At 47.4% G+C, this 11,236-nt stretch overlaps 1 protein-coding gene and 1 pseudogene across 2 annotated transcripts in view; one reads left to right on the forward strand and one right to left on the reverse strand.

The window, feature by feature from the left end:
- Dock5 (dedicator of cytokinesis 5) overlaps positions 1 to 11,236 on the reverse strand; it is a 188,982-nt gene that overhangs the window by 138,368 nt on the left and 39,378 nt on the right. The gene's annotated exons all lie outside the window — the stretch shown is intronic.
- Positions 7,283 to 8,581, forward strand: LOC107153827 (annotated as a pseudogene).

The following is an 11,236-nucleotide window of genomic DNA, read 5'->3' on the forward strand; positions in this document are numbered from 1 at the left end:
TAGATCCTTCCAATGAAGAAAAACCATTTGGAGACTCAGCTCTAGCCATTGACCCACCAATGTAAGTCAGGTTCAATGAGCACACAAGGAAGGTCACTGGATCCATCTGAATGTCCCACAGGGGACCCCTTATAACTAGGAAACAAAGGTGTCCCTGTCCCAGTGGCTTCCCAAGCTGCAGTGCGCCTGCTCCTGAGCCTGGTTTCCGCACAATCTGCCAGTGAATGGAAGGCGCGGGTGTCTGTCCAGTCACCTCTTTCCAGTGGCCTCTCCTTTACAAACGGAGTCCCCCAACTAGTGTTCTGTGGCTCCAGGACAGAAGCCTGGACAAACTACGTGAATTCAAAACAAGGACCAGCTGGTGAAGCAGGTCAGGAGCACTGCACAGAATCCGGGAGGAGGAGCAGGTCCTGGACTCCGAGACCTGTTTGTGGGTCCCCAGGCCAGGGCTGCGGTGGCACTCAAGTTCAGCTCCTTCCTCTGATGGCTAGTTCACTCCGACGTTTTGCCCACTGGGTACGGGGCAGGTCTTCTTCAGAAACTGGACTTCCCATCTTGGGTCCCCCTAGGCCCAGGGTACCGCCTTTCACTGAACGGTTCCTTCCACCAGCGCCCTCTCAGATGGAAAGAGGAAGAGGGAGGCCACTGTGTCACACGTCTTGTGCAATGACCAGCTTCATACCTTCCTGGTTCTTAGTCATCAGGAAAGTAGAAGAGCTCTGAGGCTGCACCTAGGGGCTGCGAGGGGCTCGGGCACCGGTGTGCAGGGGCACCTGACAATCCGGTGCTATCACCCACCCACTTGCCAAGTTCCCCCTCTTTTCTCCTAACTTCTACGCTGCACTTGGGGTTTACCCACAGCCTGTCTCTGTCACAACAATCCAATCTCACATCCTACAAACAGCTAGTGGCCCCGTTACCCAGAATGCACTCTTTCTTCTCGGATGTCCCTGGGCCGTTTTCCCTTCCAGCACAGTTTGGGTTTGCCACCAACTAGAAGGCAAACCCCTCTCAAATGGGGACCTGGTGACACGTTCCTTGTGAGTCTTCTCATTACACGGCACAGGCTTCCTCCAAAGACAGCACTCAAGGCACGATCATGACTCCAAGGAGTCATGATCCAAGACTCAGAGCTCCAAGGAGTACAGTTTTAAAAATTAATATGTTCATGCCTTCTGTCAAATCTGCCAAACAGTTCAGTGGCTCACCACTTCTTCCCCAAATTCAAGACACACTTCTGCTTTCCTCCAAAGAGGCGGCTGCGGTTTCCCATCACTCAGGAAGGGGACATCAAGACACCTCTCTGGCTGCTTACTGATTATCAGACAAGAAAATTCAAACGGTGCCTTTCCTACCTAAGCTTTCAGAGATGCACGTAGAGAGCACAGCCCTTCCACAAAGCCTTTCCGAGGGGAGCACTGGCCACCATGGACAACTGTGCCACCCGGTCAGGTCTCTGGGCAGAAGTCCAACCAGCACCCTGCACACCCCTTCCCTGAATATCCCTCAGATTTCAGTGCACTTGGAGGTTTCACTTTCCTACACATCACAGTAAGTGTGAGGAGGCCCACATTGTTCAGCCAGGAAGCAGGAGCTGGGCCGTGAGGTTGATTCACACACCACGCTGGATCAGGAGGGCCCATAAAGGTGAAGGTGTGCCCCAAAGAGCTCAGAGACAAAAGGAAGAGCCTAGATTTCTCATAACTGCAAGACACACTTTTATCCTACAATTCCATGACTGGTGATGACATTATCAGCTGGTGTGATTCTGAGAGCAAGAATACAGTTATGGCACTTTGCAGGCTAAGTCTTCACCCTAGAACTCGAATAACCTACAGAGAAGGTAGAGGAAGGAAAACCTTGGGTTAAACACAACACAACTCCAGACCCGACCACTCACACGCTGTGTGACGGTCAGTGAGCAGTCATTCTGGACCTCGGTTCTCATCTGCAACAGGGTCTGGACCGGAAAACTTGGAAGGCCCTGTGGCTCTAGAGTCCTGATTCATGAGGTGACAATGCAGGCCAGACAAACACGCTGTGCAGCTTTGAACTGGCAGGCACCAGCGCAATCTCCTGTTTTGTCTGAGGAAATTAAACAAGAACAGGGAGTCGCTGTATATAAATTGCCTCGCTGTCTGCTGTGTGCAAGGTTGGGAAAGACAAATTGCTGGAATTCTTCCCTGAGCAGCTTACTGTTTATATCAGCAAAGTGTAATTCTGCAGAGCCAAATAGACAAGACAGTATGTCTACAATGTAAAACAGTTTGCATTTTACCAAGTACTTGATTTGGCATTTTTTTTTTTTTAAAAAAAAGGCTTAATGGAAAGAAGAAAAAAAAAGAAAGAAACATTGAAACCTTGGGATTATGCAATAAGTAGTCCATAGCACAGATGTACTGACCGCAAACAGGATCGGTTTTGACCATGAAAAGCCTATGTGTTACTAGTAATAAATCTATCTAATAGTTCTTTCATGAATCCCCAAATTATAACCCCCTGAAGAATGAGTAAAATGTTTGATTTTTTTTTTTTTTTAATTTGTCATCTGACAGAATTTACAAAAGAAGGTTCCAGCAAATACAGAATGGTGCCCCCATTTGAGTTGTATGCTATTTGGAATATCCAAATGATGATCAAACGTGTTCTTTTTCATTATCATCTTGATCTGTCTAGTTTCAGCCCTTAGTTTTACAAAAGCTACCAACACCTTTGATCTTCACCCTGGCTACACACAATGCTATTCCAGAAGGCCAAGAGATTTTTATTATCTTTCTGCTCTTTGACGGCGATCTACCATGAGGACTAGACACACATATTCAACAGTAGGTTTACACCACAAGTAAAAACCTGGGGCTTTTGGGCTGATCAACAGGATCCAAACTGGTCTTTCCTCAATGAGATGACCACATCCATCCCGCTCAGATCTATCCAGGCCAGGGGCTACCAGGTCAGGATACCAGCTCCACTTCTCACCCACTGTACTCCACAACGGGCTCTTAGAGTGATCTTCACTTTCTACACCACTTCTGAGAACTGGGGTTTCATGATCAAGTCATTGGTTACTAATTAGAAATTTACTTCTCAAGGATTATATACATTTGTAGAATAAATATGTTGAACTAGAGAGAGATTTCTCAGATATAAATTTAAATATGATTTAATGACTGGCTCGGTGGTGCCAACTGATTCTTTAAAAGTCATCTCGTTCAAATTAACATGAGATTGAATTTACACAAAATGTTTCAAGAAGGAAAGCTGAAACAAGGCAATCCAAAATTGCAGAACAAAAAAGTCTACAGTCTATAAACATGGGAAGGTTCCCCCTCCCCCAGTTTCCCCATTAGAAAAAAAAAAAATGGAGCCCACAAGAATTCTTCACATGGTTTTGTGGAGCCCAAAAATGAGAATTGGTGCAGAGCCCCACAGACTGTGACTAACACCTGGTAGGCCCTGAATAACAGGCCGCCGGCTTCCCCCGCCTCTTCCCCTTTCTTCCCTGTCCAGCTTCTCACGTTAGCACCCACATCCTCAAAGACCATCACCATCACCCTCATCAATGAGCCGGTGGAAATCACTGTGTGTAAACCACGGATCAGGGAGGACTGCAGAGGTCAAAGGGCAAGTCAGCCTCCAAGGTCCCGCCAAGGGATGGGTTGGCTGGACAATGAGGGCAGCAAAGCCATTTTAATGCGGGCAGCTGAGCACAGAGCACAGAACACCCCTTTAAAAGCTGTACCTGGTTCAGGGGGTACTCTAATATTTTCACCATTTCCTTGCTGCTCTTCAAGCATTTCTGCAGTGATTCAGCCGAGAACCAGAGGACCAGGGTGTCATTCAGAATACCCACGATGCCCTCAGTCATGTGCTCACTACAGTACCCTGAGTCTGCAGAGGACACGGGAGGTAGCATTCAAGTGTTAATCATGCCTCTGGCCCTGTTAGTCTCTATTCTCTTCCATTAACTTCTTTCTTGTTGAGCAAAATAGGAAAAGTAAAAGAGGAGAAAAAAAAAAAAAGAAAAAAGGTCTGAGGACAACTAGAGTTTTCACCATGACAGAGAAAACCCATCAGCCCAAACAGCTTCCCCCAACGAAACCAAGCACAGCGTCAGGTGGCTCCTGGCCCATGTTCTCATGAAGCAAAGACCAAGCAGATCTAAGACTAAAGTGGTCAGATCTACGAGTTCTCTGCACCCAAATTATGAACAGAAACCATAACTGAGGACTAGAGAGTCTGAAGACACAAGCCAGAAACTGTTGTGGAATCTAGAAAAACACAATTTTAAGTGAGAGCAATGGCCGGGGAGAAAGCCAGAAGCGAGAGAATCAGGAAACCACTTGGTCAACTCTTGTTTCGTAAGTGCGGAAATGGACACCCAGGGGTGGGTGGGTGTGTGAAGTTGAAAAGTGACAGACCACAGGGAGACAGAATTACAGTCACACCACTGAAGACACTCTTGCAGCTTGGCCAAAAATATCATCCTGGACGGTCGGGCAAGTGATTTAATCTTTTAGGCTTCACCTTCCTCATCAATAAAGTGAGGCTAGTATCTTACCTACCAATATAATGAGTTGTAAGAACAAAGTGAGAAGAAACATAAAAATGAGCAACATATCCCCAAAATGACCAAAAAAACCCCACCTCTTTGACATAGCTTTCTGCAGGTTGACCCACCATCATACATATTATTCCTGTGGTTTGTATATTTTAGCATGCATCAGTCACCTGGAGGGTGTGTGGAAACACGTTTCTGGATCCTAACCTCAGAGTTTCTGATTCAGCAGGCTGGGAATGGGGCTGGAGGACCTGCCCCTGTAGCAAGTTCCTAAGTGCTACCGACTCTGCTTCCAAATCCTTGGCTTTCCTATATTGCAGCCTCATAGAAACCAGAAAAGATGATAAAACTAATGAGGTCCTCAATTTTATAGAGAAGAAATGTAATCTCTGAGAAATTAAGAGGTCTTCAGTGCCGCACAACCGTTAATCATACCAGCTCTGGCCTCGGACTGCCTATGTCCAAACTGACCCTATACTTAGCGATTCTTATTGGAGGTAATTTTACTTCTGGGTGCCTCAATTTCCTACCTGTAAAACAGGTGTAATTATAGCGTCTCACAAGCAGGGTTCTTATGAGGATGAAGGAATACCAAGGTATAGAACTTGACCCTGGCTGTATGTCAACTACCTTTATTACCATGGAGATGGAGCTGAGGCTCCAAACCAGGTCTGCAGACTTGGTTTTAATCACAGTCCACACAAGTACCTGTTAGTATCACAGAACATCAGTCAGTGCCACAAAACCTTCTCTTCTTCTTCTTAATTTTAGAGACCTTTAAAACTGGAAGAATTTAATGGAAATTCTAGCTCTAGAAAGACAGTGGCTTGCTTAAGATCCCACAGTTAGTTCTAGAGGCAAGATTGAGAAATATTTTTTTCAAGGGCCACATAAGTGAACTTCACCCTGTACTGAATTATCCTTCTAAACAATGAAAACCATGAAGAAGTAAAAATAAAGGAGCAAGAAATCAAATAAACAAGCAAGCAAACAGCAGGTCTATGCCCACGTGAGGAGCTGGCCTAGTGATACATTTTCCTTCTTCTATATGCTTTTAGCAACCAAATAAAATTTCTTTTTGAGATACAATTAGTTGGAGTCAATTCAATGCACAGATACAGAAAATCTTCTTCAATCTCATTTCCTCATCTAATTGGAAGAAAGGTGAATATATTATTTCTATGATTTAATTTTAGAAGAAATGGAAAAAATCTAAATTCCACTAACGGTACTTCATGATATAGTCATTTTACATTTTAAGATGCAAAGTGAACACAACTTTCTTTTGAAAAGGGATTCCACCTTCATTTACGTTTACAATACAAATACATCACCTGAAAGGGATCCCATCTTCATCTAGATTTGAGAATATAGAGCAGAAATGTTTTGCAATTTCAACCTGCCTTTCAAGTTGCCCCAAAGCAATAAAGTATTTTAGGCATAAATGCTCCTAAAAGAAAAGTGCACTTCATAAAATACGACCCCCTAACTCAAAACACAATCTAAATGTTAATAGGAAAATAACATGTTTCCCAGCAGAGATTTAAACTTGCTTGTTTTCTGGTATTTAAAAATCAAAAACAAGAAGCGCTCTGTACTTTCATCCTCTCCTGCTCAAGATGGTGGCCTCCTTGACCACTAGGAGCCCCAGCTGCAATGCCTTCAGGGTCCCACCTAGATCCTCCCAGGAGACATTTGACAGCAACTTTTCAGGGTCCTCTGCTTTGCTGCCTAGAAGCCATGTTAACTATGGAGTCAAAGGGAGTGTGTCAGTTATTCATATTGACTCGCCCAATTCAAAGGCAAATGCACTTCGAAGCCAAGAAGTCAATGAGAGTCCATGGAAGTAATGAATGAAATCTGGGCGTGCGATCAAACAAACCAAAAGGGCCACCTCATCTCATCAGAGCCGGGCTGCTCTGTTGCAGGTGCTGATATCAACAGGTGAGCCTTCTGTAAGACCCCACAAGGAGCAATGCAAATATCTCAGGAAGAACAGAGGATGTTTGAGAAACCTGACAAGTCCCCAAGACCTGCTGTGGCTGCCATGGGTGGATCCTGATGGGGAAGTGGGCTCAAGTTTGCCACTGCATGCCAACACAGAATAGCAATAAAAGATAAACCGACAGTACTGCGTGTCTCTGAAGCCTTGCTGGGGATTCTACCAGGAGGAGGAGGCACCAAAGGCTGCCCAGAATGTAGATGTGGCCTGCTGCATTTGACATGATGCTGACTGGTATCAAAAAGTGCCAAGAAAATGGCCCTGGTTGGCCAACTGGTGGAACCCCTGGACCAGGAGCAAACCCTCCAGAGAAACAGACAGCTGGATACCCAGAAAAAGCTGCAGCTACTCTTGTCAGTGGACTGGTTGTTGGGATCTCTCCAAAGAGAAACAAGGGATTGGAGGGAAAACTGAGACCAAGACCATGGCATTTGTCAGACAGCAGATTGACGAAACAATGGAAGAAAAGGTGCAATCCATGTTAAGACTGGACTCAGCAGGGAATGCTGCTGGTTATCCTGCTGAATCACAGAAATCTGGAGAGCTGGCAGCGACCAAAGAATTGCAGACCTTGATGGGCTTCGATCATGGTCAAGTCCTATGAAAGAAAAATAAATTTGAAGGGGCTGGGGCTATAGCTCAGTGCTAGAGCACTTGCCTAGCAAGTGGGAGGCACTGTGTTCGATCCTCAGCACCGCATGGAAGTGAATAAATAATAAAATAAATTTGGAGCTCCACAGAAGGATGTTAAGCATCTCCCTATTCTTGGTGCAGAGCTGATGGGAGCTGGCATCATCCAAGTCTCCATGGATAAGGGGCTGAAGGCCCTTCTTAAACACACCACAGTAGCTGGATGAGGCCAGCAAGAGCAGCAAGCCTTTGAAGAATTGAATGGCAAAGTGAAGTAGAAAGCTGTGACATCATTCGAAGGCATTTCATCCTCAGCCACGTGGATGGGCAGCTTGGTTACCAGGGTTTTAGAAAGGCTGACCTGGTGAATGAAGCCGCTGTTGAGGACCTCGGTGTTAAACACAAAGTGGTAAAGGAAACAGAGGCGGTGATGACAGATCACTGTTTGTTTGCCGCTTACACATCTGCTTTCCCAAGCAGTGAAACTGCTGCTGTCCGACAGACCTGAGAAGGTGGTTGGCATGCGCTACTTCTCTCCTGTGCAGCTACCAGACATCATCACAACCAAGAAAACATCCAAGGACACAACTGTTCCAACATAGCAGTGGTCTCAAGCAGGGGAAGGTCATCCTTGTGCCTAAAGAAGGTCCTGGCTTCCGCACCACCAGGTACTTTGCACCCATGTGGTCTGTAGGCATGAGAATCCTGCAGGAGGGGTTGCCCTAAGAAGCTAGATTCCCTGACTGCAGGCTTGGGCTTTCCTGTGGGTGCTGCCACCCTGCCTGGCAGACGAGTTAGCGTGGACACAGCGACACACATGGAAGACACAGGCGAAGTCCTTGGGGAGTGGTTTGGAGGTGGAAACCTCGACTGCTGAAACAGAGGCTGTCTAAGGGCTTCCCGGGTCGCAAATCTGGGAAGGGCTTTTACATCTATCAGGAGGGCTTGACAAACAAGAGTCTGAATGAACAGTATTTTGGCAAGTCTGAGGCTGCCTGCTAAGCCTGAGGTCTCCTCTGATAAAGATGTTCAGTGCTGCGTGGTGACAGGACTTATGAATGAGACAGCATCTTCCTGCAGGAAGGGATCTCGGCCACACCTGAGAGGGAGATACGGGAGCCTTGGCCCCCTTGTCTTGGAAAGCACTTCCATTTTGTGGATCTATATGGTGCCCGGAGATACTGGACCAGCTCCCAAAGTACAAGGCTGCCTACAGAAAACTGATCACTCCCTGCCCGCTGCTCAGTGACCACGCCAACAGACCTAGCAAGATGTTCCAGCAGGGAGCAGGCTCTCCTGCCCGCCTGGTCAGGGCACTAACCCCGCTGCCGGCAGCGCTGCTTCAACAGCCCATCTGGGGTACCAGGAAGCAGGAGGAAGACCAAGCCTAGAGTAGCGTTTGCTCCTTCAAGTTCCTTCCGCTCTGACCAGCTCTCCTTCCTGGTGAAGTCTGACCGTGAATCAGAGTTTGAACTTCTGGCTGAGAAGCCTGCTGTGCTCCTTGTATGAACCCTGAAGCCCAAATCAGCAGCCAAGAGCCATCGGGCACCACCTTTGCTGCTTATTCCTCCTGGGAGGCCAGTGGTGGCCGGGGCACTTCTGTACCCAGCCCAACACAGGACAACAATAAAACCAAAGTGTCAGCCTCAAAAAAAAAAAAAAAAAAATTAAAACCGCACTGAAGCCGGGCACAGTGGTGCACACCTATAATCCCAGTGGCTCGGGAGGCTGAGGCAGGAGATCTCAAGTTCAAAGCCAGCCTCAGCAAAAGTGAAGCGCTAAGCAACTCAGTGAGCCCCTGTCTCTAAATAAAATACAAAATAGGGCTGGGGATGTGGCTCAGTGGTCGAGTGCCCCAGAATTCAATCCCCGGTATCCCCACCCCCCAAAAAAACTCACACTGAAAGTAATGGAAACTGGATTTGCTGGTCTTGCACATTAGCAGACCTCACTTCAGGGTAACTCAGCACAGTGAGCGGTTGGTAAGCAGTGACCTACTGAAGTGCACCAGCCCCCCCGAGGGAAGTGCGAGGGTCCCAACTTCTGCAGCCACCTGTGAACCTCAACAGAGGAGACCTGGTCCCACCTGCAGGCAGCACATGCTGTGAGAGTCGCGCACAGGGCAGGCATGTGCACCCTCACCCGCCACTCACCCCCAGCCCATCCCTACAGGAAAGTGCTCAGATTATCGGGGCATAGGACTGTGCAGGTGAGGAGAGGACTAAAGGTGGGTCTCACACGACCAGGGCTCAGCTTTTAGTCACTCACACTTGACGCTAGGTTCACCTCAGACCTGTCACTCTCTATCTCCACTCCTGACACCATGGATTAGCCTTCCTCACCTGAAGCTCAAGATTCCTGCCTTGGATTGTCCTGCCTCCAGTCTCCCTGCATGTATGAAACAGGACAGATAATGACACCACGGGGCTGTTGTGCAGAGGAAAAAAACATTTCCAACACTTAACAGGGAAGTTTGAGCTCTCACGGGAGCATCACACTATTCTGCACACTCCTGCCACATCTGAAGTCTTATTATCCAGCTCCAAAATCTCCCAATAACTCCTATTTTCTACCAATGCACGTGACTTAAGAACTTCCAAAGCTCATTCCTGAATTTTTGGTTTTTTTGGAATCCCCCCGTTTGAGTGGCCCTTGCTACTTTCCTCCATGTGACTCAATTCTCTCCGTAAACTAAGTTTACAAAAGGCTAACTCAACCACAAGGAGGCTGGATCATCTCAGCCTTCAGTGGAGGACCATGTTCAGCCTGGTGCACATAATTTGGAGCTTAATCAGCACAGCCGGCTCGTGAGGTGACCTGTCCAGGTTCCCCTGGGGCTCCATGCAGAGGTGTGACCCCACCCACCCAGGGGCTCACATCTGGCAAGGTCCATGTGCCACAGACTTCCTCACACTGATGCTCAGCACTCACAAAAGAGGAGCTTTATCTATCAGTCCAAGACTTTTTTTTTTTTAAGTCATCGATGGACCTTTATTTTATTTATTTATATGCGGTGCTGAGAATCAAACTCAGTGCCTCACACGTGCTAGGCAACTGCTCTGCCCTGAGCCACCACCCCAGCCCAGTCTGAAACTTCTCTCCTCTCAATGAATCTTCAGAGAGCTATGGTACCCTGTCCCATCCGGACGTCACTGGCAGGAATGTCATGGTGGGGACTGGCACAGCCTCCTGATGAAGAAGGCTGATTCCAGGGGTCTTCTATTGACCATTCTGTGGCCCTTGGAAGACACTGAGGGAAGGGTAAAGTCAGCTGCCTAAGCTTAGCGCCATCTCCCCTCAGTTCCCTGCCAACGGTCTTATTATTACAAACATCTGAATCTCGTGTCTGCCATCTCACTCATGCTCGCTCTTTTCTGAGCTTTCCAATTTCACTTTTGTTTTTTATCTCTTGCTCTGTGGACTCTGGCCATTCTCTGCATAAAGAGGCTTTATTACCAAGAACTGGAAACAACCCCAAATTCCCCCAGAGAGAGAATGAATGAAGGAAGGAGCTGTGGGACATCCATACAACGGACGGAATTCGACTCAGCAACTGGAAGCACGATGACAGATGCACGCGGCATGAATGAGTGGCCGACTCAAAGGTCACGGGCCCACTGTGTGGTTCCATGCATGCGTCACTCTAGAAAAGGCCAAACTACAGGGAGGACAGGGTGGTGGCTGCTGAGGACAAGAGTGGAAGGGGCAGATTACCAGGAGACCTGGGGAAGGGACCCCAGGGCTGAGGAAAGTGCCCGCGTCCTGTGATGGGGCCCTGTGACGGACTGAGTGCCTGAGTTCACAAAGTGGCCTGGAATCACCTGTCAACAAAAGGTGTCCACATAATGGCTTCACTGGGTAGAGGGGGAAGTAGGTTGGATGTGTCTTCACATCATGGGAGAAAAACAATCCGGGTTGGATATGTTTTTTGTTTTTAAGAGACAGAAAGAGAGAGAGAGAGAGAGAGAGAGAGAGAGAGAGAGAGAGAGAGAGAGAGAGAGAGATGATATATTATTATGATTCGTCATGTAGCATCAACTGAATAT

Source organism: Marmota marmota, unplaced genomic scaffold, assembly GCF_001458135.2.
Source record: "Marmota marmota marmota unplaced genomic scaffold, marMar, whole genome shotgun sequence".
Taxonomy (NCBI): domain Eukaryota; kingdom Metazoa; phylum Chordata; class Mammalia; order Rodentia; family Sciuridae; genus Marmota; species Marmota marmota.